The sequence below is a fragment of the Astatotilapia calliptera genome, chromosome 22 (genome assembly GCF_964374335.1).
Source record: "Astatotilapia calliptera chromosome 22, fAstCal68.1, whole genome shotgun sequence".
NCBI lineage: Eukaryota > Metazoa > Chordata > Actinopteri > Cichliformes > Cichlidae > Astatotilapia > Astatotilapia calliptera.
This window is the reverse complement of record NC_137442.1, coordinates 7,754,776-7,766,405: the sequence shown is the minus strand read 5'-3', so window position 1 is coordinate 7,766,405 and position 11,630 is coordinate 7,754,776. Positions and strand designations below refer to the sequence as shown.

The 11,630-nt window shown below is 35.8% G+C and overlaps 1 long non-coding RNA gene across 1 annotated transcript; it reads right to left on the bottom strand.

Annotated features, from left to right (window-relative positions):
* Window positions 1-2,022: 2,022 nt before the first annotated feature.
* LOC113015437 (uncharacterized) lies at window positions 2,023-6,053 on the bottom strand. The gene is made up of 4 exons (XR_003271107.2): window positions 4,454-6,053; window positions 4,119-4,286; window positions 3,903-3,998; window positions 2,023-3,452 (listed from the first exon to the last, which is right to left on the bottom strand). It is a non-coding gene; the product is annotated as an uncharacterized LOC113015437 (long non-coding RNA).
* Window positions 6,054-11,630: the final 5,577 nt, after the last annotated feature.

Below are 11,630 nucleotides of genomic sequence, written 5' to 3'. Positions count from 1 at the left end.
TAAGTAATAGCCTCCGTAATTTCTTTGTGCCTGCGGGAGTTCGATGGGTATAGGGAAGCGCTGTATAAGGTTCCCGTTATTGATGTTTGGGTGGTTGACCGGGACGGATTTTGTCCAGTCACTTTCTCGTCATCCCTGACGTGCTCTCCGTTGTTTTTTCCCTGCCAATTTTAGCAGCCAGCTTCTGTATCACGTGGTATAAGGCTCTGCCCTTGTCATTTGTTGAGCAGGAAGAGTGAGCGATTGTTTTCATGCAGATTTAGTCCTGGAGCAAAATGCGGTACAATCGTCGTCTTTTTTTTTTTTTTTTTTTTAGCAGTGTACATCAGTCTTTCTCACTGACTGACACTGGGACTTTGATTTTATGGACGTTTGAATTTTTGTTTGTGTTTTCATCGGTGTTTGATATTTAGGTTTTGGTTTTGTTTGCGTCATTAACTCTTGTTGTATTTTAGTGCAAGTTGGTATTTATAGTCCGGTCAGTGTTTTCTGTCTCATCTTCCATTGTCTTTTCCTTTTTCTATTTTTACTTCCTTCTTGTCTTCCACGATCTCCTTTTGTTTATAAATCGTCCTGTCCTTGCTCTCAGTAACTGTCTCAGCGTCTTTTCACCTTCTCTTGTGTGCTACTTGTTGCTCCCTTGAAGTCTACAGATTTGCTAATCTTTGCTGTTTGGTGCCATTTTGGATTTGCATGAACTGAAATAATTATTATTACATTCTGTTTGTTTCTTGGAATCCTTTTTTACAGTAAATATACAGTTCAGGCCATAATTGTTTGGAAAAGACAGTTTATGTATTTTGGCTCCATATACCGCCACACTGAAATATTAAGATGTGAGCAGAGAAAGCATTGGTTGCTATAATTTCAAAGCTCAATCTTCAGATGATTTCTTCTGCACATTACAAGCACTAGAGGAATTGACAACCCAAATAAGCACCCCTCTCTCCTCCTCTTCTCCTTCTCTCTGGACATCCAATCACCATTGTTGACACACAATAACCTGATGTCCAGTCACACTTTATCATACCTCACTTTTACTCTTCAAAACTCTGTGTTTGTCAATCACTGTAATCTCAATATAATTTATTTTATTAAATCATACATGTCAAACATTGTCTGAATATTTACTTAGTCATTGTTTTTTTGTTGCAAGAAACTTTATTTTGATTGGTGAAACAGAGCAGCAGTACTGAAGTGTAGTAGAAAGAGTTTACAGACTTTAAGAGGTTTAACATTTTTGGTTAATGTGAGCATGATGAAAACCCTGAAAATGGATTTCAGATCTCATATAACAGTCTACATTACTGTGGATAAGGAACAATAGAGCTTTACATTTTAGCCAGGATACCTGGATTCAGCCCTAGTGAAGGTCTTAATATTATGTTATTATTATATATTATATTGGATGAAGCACATTTATGCAATCCTCAGTGATGTCTGTATATCCTCTGTGTATATAGCAATGGACTGTGTTCCTGAGTCTGTTCAGGCTTTTTCACTACACAACTGTGTCTGTTTTTAAGTGCTCCAAGTGCTCCAGGGTTATTAAGTGGCTTATCGGTTGTATTTTTATCCTACCTGTTTACTCAAAACCTCCTCCCTGCACAGACTTTATAACCATGTCAACTTTCTTCTCCTTTACTTTTCTCATAACTACTACACAATAGACTCCACTCTCAAAATTAAATGCATCTGTGGGTTGCAATAACCTGCAAGTTTAAGATCTTGAGCTCATCAAAATGAGAATATTTCATTTCTTTTAATTTTCTTTTTTAAAACTGAGTGATCCACTTCCACTATTCAGTAGTTTGGAAACTGAGCAGTAGGCCATTATAACATGAACCTTTAGAGTAAACATAGCAAAGAAGTATGTAAAATCATAAATATCTAAAATTTAGAACAGGAAACTTAGTAAACCGGTTTTACAAATACACTGTAAAACCCAATAAGTTAATTTTACTCAAAACTTTTGGTGAAACTGATTACATAAAATATTTTAACTAAAACTTAAAAATAAAAGTTAAATAAACACACTTTATTTATTAGCTTTAGATAAATATTTTTAAGTACCATTGATAAATGTTTTTATGTTATATCCACATTTTTGGTTTAGTACTCTCTACTTGATATTTTGAGTTTCAAGTACAAATCTAGCTCAAGTAACTTTAAGGAATTAATTTTTAGTTTCAAAATGTTAACCATTTTAAGCTAATACAACTCAAAAATTTTAAATACAAATGCTTGTAATATCCAAATCTACTGTGTTTTGAATTTGATTTAAAAAAAAAAAGTGCCCAAAATAATTACACTTGTAAAAACATAAGACAGAAAATATAAATTCAAGTTACAGATTTATTGAGTTACTTTGACACAAAAAGCCCAAAGACATAAATCCACCACATTTTATAGGGAATAATGTCAGAAATTTTGGCACAAGGTTACAATATTAGAAATAAAGAATTTCACAACATGTTTTAAGAGTATTCAAATTTGATTAACACATGAGTATGGCCTTTTTATTAAAAAAACAAACAAAAGGAAAAGAAAATCCTGCATTATTAGGTGGGAAAACCGAATGAAAGTAATAGTATAGTGCAGCTAATACACTGAAATATAATTGGTAACCTTTTTAATATGCCAGTACTGTGGTTATGCAAAATGCAAATTTGTAGAGTGCAATCACAGTCTCAACAACAAAGCAATAAAATTTTAAATAGAAAAATACTTCTTTAGAGACATAAACAAAGTGTTATAAACCTCCTTAGCGCCTTATGTCAGTTATGAGTAGTTCAGGAGGAACATTCCTTAAGTGACATTCAAGATCCCACCTAGAAGCCAGAAATGAGATTGTCCTTCATTTTCTCTATAGATTTACAGTTATCTGACTAAAAACACAATCAAAATCAACTAAAACACAAGTGATGATGGGGGGAAAAAAATAAATAAAAATAATAAAATCACCCCTTTTACTTTGGATGTGGCTTTTAGATAATGAAGTATGAAACAGAGTCTGCAAAGATTTCCTTATTCTATTCTCTCTTTTTATAAAAAACTTATCCAGACTTGGAAACATGATAAACTGAATTACTTGCTTTAACAGGCACTTGAGGGCTGTGTAGGAATCCTGGACATTATTCTGCTGCCAAAAGATCATTTTTAAGACTCAGCACTTTGGGCTTCAACTTCCCACCCTTCAGACCCATCAAAACTTTCTGAATAAAGTCAAAAATGTTGGCCAAACATTTTGGGTAGCTTAGGTGCAGGACGTCAGTCAGTCCAAATATTACTAGAAATGCATCAGCCAGGGTGGTGAAAACAATGATCATGTTACCCTCGACCAAAACTGCAGTCTTCTCAGGGCAGAAGAATGTTGCATCGCTGGAATTGGCTCTGATCAGGAGGAGTCCAAGTGGCACTTCACTAATATCTGGTCTATCAGAATGCATCATCTACAGAAAACAAAATTACTACATGTTAGTGCATTCCTATTTCTCTTAGTTTCATCTATACAAGTCACATTTCTGGATTATTACTAGCTCAGAAATCAATTGTTTGAACAACAAAAAAGCCACAACACACCAAGATTTGAGAAAACAAACTGACAAAAATAGTACTTTTAGTAAAGCAAAGTCATACCTCTTCGTAGCAATAACAACAGAAAGTCAATAGGAGTTATATATTTTTTTCATTTGTACAGTGATGTATGGTTGGGCTAGGAACATTATAGAAGGTCTACGCACATTAAAAACATGTAGTGTTTCCATTATGTGACATGGACACTGTTGTAGACAGATCCAAGCATGGAGATGCTTCTCAAACTCTCAAAGTGTCATAATGTTTTGAGAAATCTAAACAAGGATGCTACTAAGATATTGTTCACAACTTTGTCCAAAACTTACATCCCATGTTTTGATGAAGGTAGAGGTGTCTTCGTACAAATAGGCAGAGAGGGCATGAAGCACACCAGCACTTTGGGCATGGATATCAGCTTGTTCCTACATCACAAGAAAATTTTTATTTTAAATTATTGGCTAACCTAGTCAAGAATGGTAATTAAAATTGAAAAATTGATCAAATCAAATGAAGCTCAAAAAACAAGACAAAAACTCACTAACCTGGAGATTATAGCTTCTGAAGAGCTGAGACAGGACATCAGACACGTTCCCTGTGCAAACAGCTTTCTATCTGAATAAGCTCTGGAGCCGGGGAGCATGTTGGTCCAGCACAGCATAAAAGTAGTTCTTCAGGTGGAGGTTTGTAATCCTGTGGAATTCTGCACAGATCTGAACACACAGGATACATTTGTGTTTACAAGTTTCAATTAGTCTATAAATCTTTGCAAAATACATCAAATTCCTTACACTCCAAAGGCATAATTTGTTCAGACAGGCCAGATAACAGGGGTTGATATAAAATACATCTTGTTAGATACATCTATATACATTCTTACCTGGGACTGGGATTTCAGAGTAGGCCAGCAATCCAGGATCTGACCTACTGGTAGGTCATCATTGATGATCTCTTTGCATTGCAAGGCCAAAGTTGTGAGCATCAGCTTTGTAATCAGGATTCTTTTCACTTTTCTCGACTTCATCTACAATCTGTAGTCTTAGGTGGTCAAGGTAAACAGCATCTTCACCCCTGAAAATTTACTTCTGCCCTGGCATGGACATAACAGTAAAACACAGAAGACAAGACAGACTACACAGAGAACAGAAAAGACACACAACCAAGGAGACACAGATGAAACATAACCAGCCCAGAACTCAACTAAACCTTAACTAATAATAACAACAATACAAGAACTTCACCTCATTTCAATATAACATAAGAAAGCAAAACTACAAAATAAACTCAAAATGCTGGTTCACAGACCCAGCCCCTGACAGATAAAAAACTAAGTCTTTCACTAATGAACACTGGGCATCAGAATAAAATAAAACGAAAAAATAACTGTTTGGTAAATATATTATTGATGGATTCACCCTTAAGCTAACCTAAAATAGACCAGGCACAACAATTTTACAGTTCAGAAGATTCTACATTTCAACTTGGTATACATAACTATTTGCAATGTAAACCAAGTTCTACCGCGTAATTATGTAATGATTATTCACTGCTTTTGTAAGTATGTCCTGTGCCTACAATTTTGCTGCCCCAGTTTTAATATGTACAACTCCAGAGAACTAAACGTAAGTTTCAAGTTCCACTAGTTAGCAAATGGGCTAGCCAATATCAATATCCACGTATGCGCTAAGTGTGAAGCAGCGCATATTGATTCAACAATTTAACCACAAGGCAGTTTATAATCTGCAAATCCAGAAATGCCTTCTAAAGACTTCTTTTAAAATAGTAAGAGATTAGAAAAGTTATTAACACATTATTAGTCCCAGGGACTAATAATGTGTTATACTAAATATGAGCGTATTAGCATAATTCATGCAAACACTTTGGGGCCAAGCCGACATGGATAAAACGACGCATGCATGTAATTCTTAAATGCCTGCTAGAGTTGTACATTTATGACGATAAAAACCCATATTACAACGGAGAACTATAGTTTCAGAAAAAATAAAACTTACCACAAAGTGCTCCTGAAGATGCCGCGAAGGCGGTAAATGCAGCTAGCCAAGTGCAGAGGGTTAGCTGTTCCAGTTCAAAAGTCCGTAACATACCATAGCATGCCCTCCTTTATCCAGCGTCAAAGGCAATGCCGCAAAAAACCCGTTGACAAATGTTTTTATTTCTGTTCGGATATTAACGTTCCACAAGTTTCTTTCGGGGTAATGAGCGGGCATTCGCACTCGAAGCGAGGAATCCAAGATGGTTGCCAGCACTTCATAAAGAAACAGGTGGCGCACGTAGGTACGTACGTAGGCACGTAAGTGACGTCAGTGTTAAAACTCAAATTATTTGAGCGCAATGCTAGAAACTAATCAATATATTCAAGTACTGATAACTTGAAAAAACAAAATTGTTCAAACTACTCAAAAAAATAAAGGTGTATGAACTTATAACAGGTTTTTAAGTAGTTGGAACTCATTTCATTTATCAAACTATTACTATTCGGAGACCTGTAGAAATGCTACATATTAGCCTCCTGATCCCAGAAAGAAAGCTTTTTTGTTCTGTTAATTGATATTACAATTATATTTTGAATATTGACTGAATTTTCCATGTGCATATTCTGAATTAGGCCTTCTTTAATTAAAAAAAAAATAAGCTAAGATTTTATAGTTCAGGTATTCTTTGGGTTTCAGGAAGGTTCGTGGGTTAGGGTTTTTAATGTTGTGTGTAACATGTCTTCACAGTCAGCTCTGTGACCTATACCCAAAAAACAAGAAGGTATCCCAGGACAAAAGCTGGAATACTTTGTGCACATACATGTCGTCACTGTTGGTGCTAAAAAGCTCACAGTATGATTCGCTGAGCCCTCAGGTTTCAAGGTAATGTGTGTGCAAAGATTAGTGTGCTAAAAGCTGGTGTTGTTTAGACTGTGTTTCTGTTCACTTTGGTGTTATCACATGCTTTATTAATGGGGTCTTTTCCATAAATGTTACCAACACTGATGAAAGGATGAAAAGCTCAAGCATCTATACATCAAATTTTCAACCACTTAACCAGTTCAGGGATGTGAGGGGCTCAAAAAAGGCAGCAGATTATTTTAATTAATTTTAAAATATAAAAGAAAGTGTTGTAATAAAATGAACTCAGACATGTGAGATAGTACAAATGAACGTGGGTTTACTCACCACACATAAATCAGTTCTGTGATCAGATTATTATTAAAACATAGGGAGCAGGAGCAAAAATACAGGAAACAAATGTAACTGTTTAAATAGATATAAATGATAAGTTGAAGACAAAAAGATTTAAATTTTGTAACATTCTTCATTAATTTTCAAGTTTTTCAAAGCAAATGTTTTCTGCTGTGTGCAACATGTCTTCATATATCTAACATAACCAACAACAGTAACAACATGATCTAACTCATGTGATTGTTATGAGTTTGGATCCATCTTAGTAAATCAGAGGGACACAAATGGCTTTTACAGCACAGGCTATTCTGACTGGATTAGAACAAGGAAAACTTCCTTGTACACTTTTAATTTGAGCAGAAAGCAAGAAGGCAGTTCTAAACTCTTACCTGTAGCTTGGTCTTGTCTCTAATAAAAAAAAAAAATAATAATAATAATAATAATAATAATAATAATGGATTGCATGAACTGGAAACACTTGTTGTGCTGGTGTTGATGATGATGATTATGATGATGTTTATTATTAGAGTTTCATGTTTCTGTTTATCCATGTTTTAGGAATTGTGGTCTTATGTATTGTTTGAGTTTCATGTATTATTTTCTGTGTCGAGTCTGTGTCTTTGAGTAGTGATTCATGTTTCCTGTTTTATTGTGAAAGTCTTTGTCTTATGTTAGTGTGTGCAGCTTTGTTCCCCCTGTCTCGTTAGCCCTGATCTCTCCCAGCTGTGTCTCCCTCCTGTTGCCCATTCCCTCATTACTACCCTGTGTATATAAGCCCTGTGTTTTCCCATGCTCTGTGTCATGTCGTACCCTCAGATTTTGCCTGTGTGTTTTTGTGTCAGTGGTTCACGGTCATTGCCATTGCTCAGTTTATGTTTTGTTTTATGCCAGCAATAAAGCTGAGGTTTTGAGTTACAGTTCAGTGTCTGAGTCCTGTGCTTAGATCCTCCTCGCCGCCTGCCCGCACACAGAGCCCTGACAAGAACATCAATGTGATGATAAAGGAGCAGGAAAGTGAAGAAGAAGATAGAGATTTAGTCCGATCTGAGCGGTCATCAGACAAACTACCACCCGTCACTTACTGAACAAACACTTATAGAACATAACATTTGATATAAAACAAAATGATCTGAATATGACTAAAGCATCATGGTGGTGGTTAGCACTGTCACCTCACAGAATGACTGCTCTATGTTTAATCTTATCTGGAGTCTGGACAGATTGCATCTTCTCTTTGTGCCTGTATGGGATTCCTCCCACAGATTGTTTTAGTTTCTCAAAGTTTCCAGCGTGTGAACCTTTTTCAGTACTCATACTGCTAACTGTGATGACTGTCAGACCAACAGAAAGCATGTTATTTTAGGTAACCACATGTTAAAATATCACACACCTTTGGGGACTGGCTGACTCCAAAGCTCCTTTTTCTGTAACGTTTAGATGGTGGAGAGGCATGCTGGAAAATATATTACTTATATTTCCTGATTAAATGTTGACTACACTACTAATAAGCAGTGCTGGCAAAACTTTGTTGAGCAGATGTTTTGATGAGTAAGTAGTTTATGTTTTTGTGAAGCTCTGAAATATTGTTATACTTTGAAAATGTGCACTCCTACTGTAATATGTGTGTGCAATTCATCCAGCAGCTCGTCCTTTGGAAATGATTGTTTAATGTGGAATTCTATAAATGACTGTGCTTGTTTGCTACAGTGACCCATCCAGTGTGTGAAGGCCTGTGGTTAATAGACTTCTCTCTTTTGTTGCATGCTTATACACATTACAGTTGTCTTTATTTCACTTTAGTAAGGTTAAATCTGAAAATCTAGTGATTTAGCATGAACTTAATTAAATATAAGCTGTCTTCCTCTGACGTCTGACTGTGGTTGCTGTCCATGGTGCTGATCAAAAGCTGGAATTATGCTAATGGTGTTATTGGTGTGTGTGTGTGTGTGTGTGTGTGTGTGTGTGTGTGTGTGTGTGTGTGTGTGTGTGAGAGACTTTGGGCACTCATATTGAAGTACAAAGATGTTATATAACATATCCAGTGAAAAAGATTCATAAGTGTGAATTGTCTGATGAAAAATATGTTGTTGAATTTCCAGAGAATTCCAAAGACATATGGAAAATCTACCAGAGGAGAGCAAAACATCCAAAAAGGTTTAAATTTCAGGTCAAATTTATTAAAATTAATCAAATTATTACTTAAAATAATGAATTGATCGAATCTTCTAGAAATGAAAACTATTATTTGCTAGCGTTGTTGTCTCACAGCAACAAGGTTCTATGTCCAGTCTTTAATACAGCTGTGGTCCTCAACAGCTGTAAATGTTCATCTACCTGTATAAAACTACACTGTTGTGTTACTGAAAGCTTACATGTCCACTTTATGTCTTCTCTTAACGTTTATCGAGTGAAACTGACTCTCAACATGCAGAGTGAGTTTGCATAAGTTTTCTTAAAGATATGCTGGATGTGGTGTGATAAAGATGAAAATAATACTACTTAAAACTACCATGTTTCTCTTGTGCCTTTGTCAGGTTCATGTGTCATACCCTGTGTTTCCTGTTTTATTGTGATAGTCTCTTGTCCTAAGTGCATCATGTTCAGTTTTGCTTCCCCTTGTGTCATTAAGTGCATTCAGTTCAGCTGTTTCTCCACAGGTATCTCCACTTTGCCCATTTCCTTCTTATGTATTTATGTAACCTTAGCATTAGGTTTCCTAGTTCCTAACTGTAATAAAGTGCTTTCATGTTATTTCTCCTGCATCCTGCACTTTGGCACATGAGACGTTGGTGTAATACAGCTGTGGAAAGCATGTAGAACTGTGACAAATATACATGAAGTAACAGATACATGTTCTTGTATCTGCACTCAACTGCAGTGTATGTTACAACCATCTATTAAATACTTACTGCCAATAAAGCCATTTTCTACATACAAAACTGAAAAGACTAATATTGATGCAGTCCAGAACCGCAATATTTCATCCCTGCTTTACTGGCCATTTTCTCTGTCTGGAACTCAAAGTCCTACTTAATACCTTTTTTTTGAGGCAGTAACCCCCCTTGCCGTTCCAACAGAGGGCAGCATGTCCACATCTATGAAAATAAAACCAATCTTTAAATCAAATAAATGAAAACACAGGAAACCATCATCTGTGACCTCAGTTCAAGTCAAAAGAAATTATTTGTTAATCTGAATAAAATGAGAAATCAAAATGCAGGACCCAGGCTGTAGTAAAAAGCCTGCTCATCTCCACATTTCCACAGGAAGTGTTGTAAGTGTTGCAATTCTTTTTTTTTTTTTTTTTTTTTTGTTCTGAAAGCCCAAACCAGTGAGGTGCAGAGGACATTCAGTATGTGTCTTGATGCTCACAAGGTTATTTGATGTTCTGACTATGCAAACTGAATCAGTAAAGATACAGGAGAAATAACACCAGGCTGTTGTATTTTTGGATTCAGACTTAGTCACTAAGTCTGAAGTCAGGATCTCAGCATGACGAGCCGTCCACAGAGCTACATAGAAGGTAAGAACATTAAATCTGGTGGTAAATCAGTTAATCAGATCCGAGTGGTCCTTTCATATAAATTGAAGCCAAACTGGAGACTACGTATGTTTTAATACATTAACTTTAACATTAACTGAGTAAGAGATGCAAAGAAAGCTTCATGAAGGTTTATGAAAGAACACAAAAGAGTCATATTTCCTGTTGGTCTAATGTAGTTGTGGTTCTCTGCACTAGAGTTGTGGTATATGCACCTAACTGTATTACAATGTATGTCAACCATGAATTAAATATCTATAAATACTAATAGGATCTGGCCATTCATACTAATAATACATTTACAAAATATAAATTCATACCTTGTGTAAATATTACTACAGGCTGGAGGAAAAAATATGTAGCCTGTACTTATTTTCAGGGTAAACTGACACTTTAAGGTGAAGTATTGCCAGAAATAATAGATAAACACACAGTTAAAGACATCAAATGATTTCAAGGTGCTTAAGGAGGGGGACAGGATGTGTGATGTGACTGCTATGAGCACATTGTCATTTACTGAACTGTGGTTTTCCTTTCCTTGTAAGAAAGATTATTTAAGCAATTTTTAAATCACATTAGAAACTTTGTGTAAAACTGAAATCCAAATATATTACAGAATACAGACAGATATATTGATGTGACGTCAGTGGAGCTGTTTGGAGTCTGGTGGGATCATGTGTCACAGTTGTGTTTTTATATAATTATTCTTTTGTACAGCACTCTGGTTCATTGTGGTTGTTTAGTACTTTACAAAAAAGCTGGTATAATAGTTGGTTATTATTTTGTCTAACTTCTGCACATCTATTTCCTCTAAATCTTCATCAGGTGAAGATCCTGACTCTCAACATGCAAAATCAAAAAGAGGGTCAAAGGTCACAACAGAGAAAGTTGCCCTGCTGGTTCTCGGTTCCCTCCTGGCAGTTGCTTTCATTGTGATTTATCATCTCTGTGAGTGTCGTTTCACTTCAACAGAATGACCTGATTTACTGTAGATTTAATGATGATGAAAGTTTCAGTTGGTTGAGCTGTTTTAGTCCAGCTGATGTGTTTTACTCTTTCTTAGCAGAGTTGTCGACTAACATGAACTTTTGATTTCCTTTAATCAGCTTTTGAACACATTAGAACAAAGAAAATGCTAAAAAATCTGCAAGGTCTCAAAAAGGAGTGTGAACGTGTCATCAAAAATCAAAATCTCACAGGTAAGCAGAGAGACTGGGACTCTCTTAACTCTGTTAAGAGTTCTCTCAGCTGGATGTTAATCCAGCCTTGCTTAAAGAAGTCCAGACGCTGTTCTTTCCAAGCTCCTTGGACAACTGATACAGTTGTTA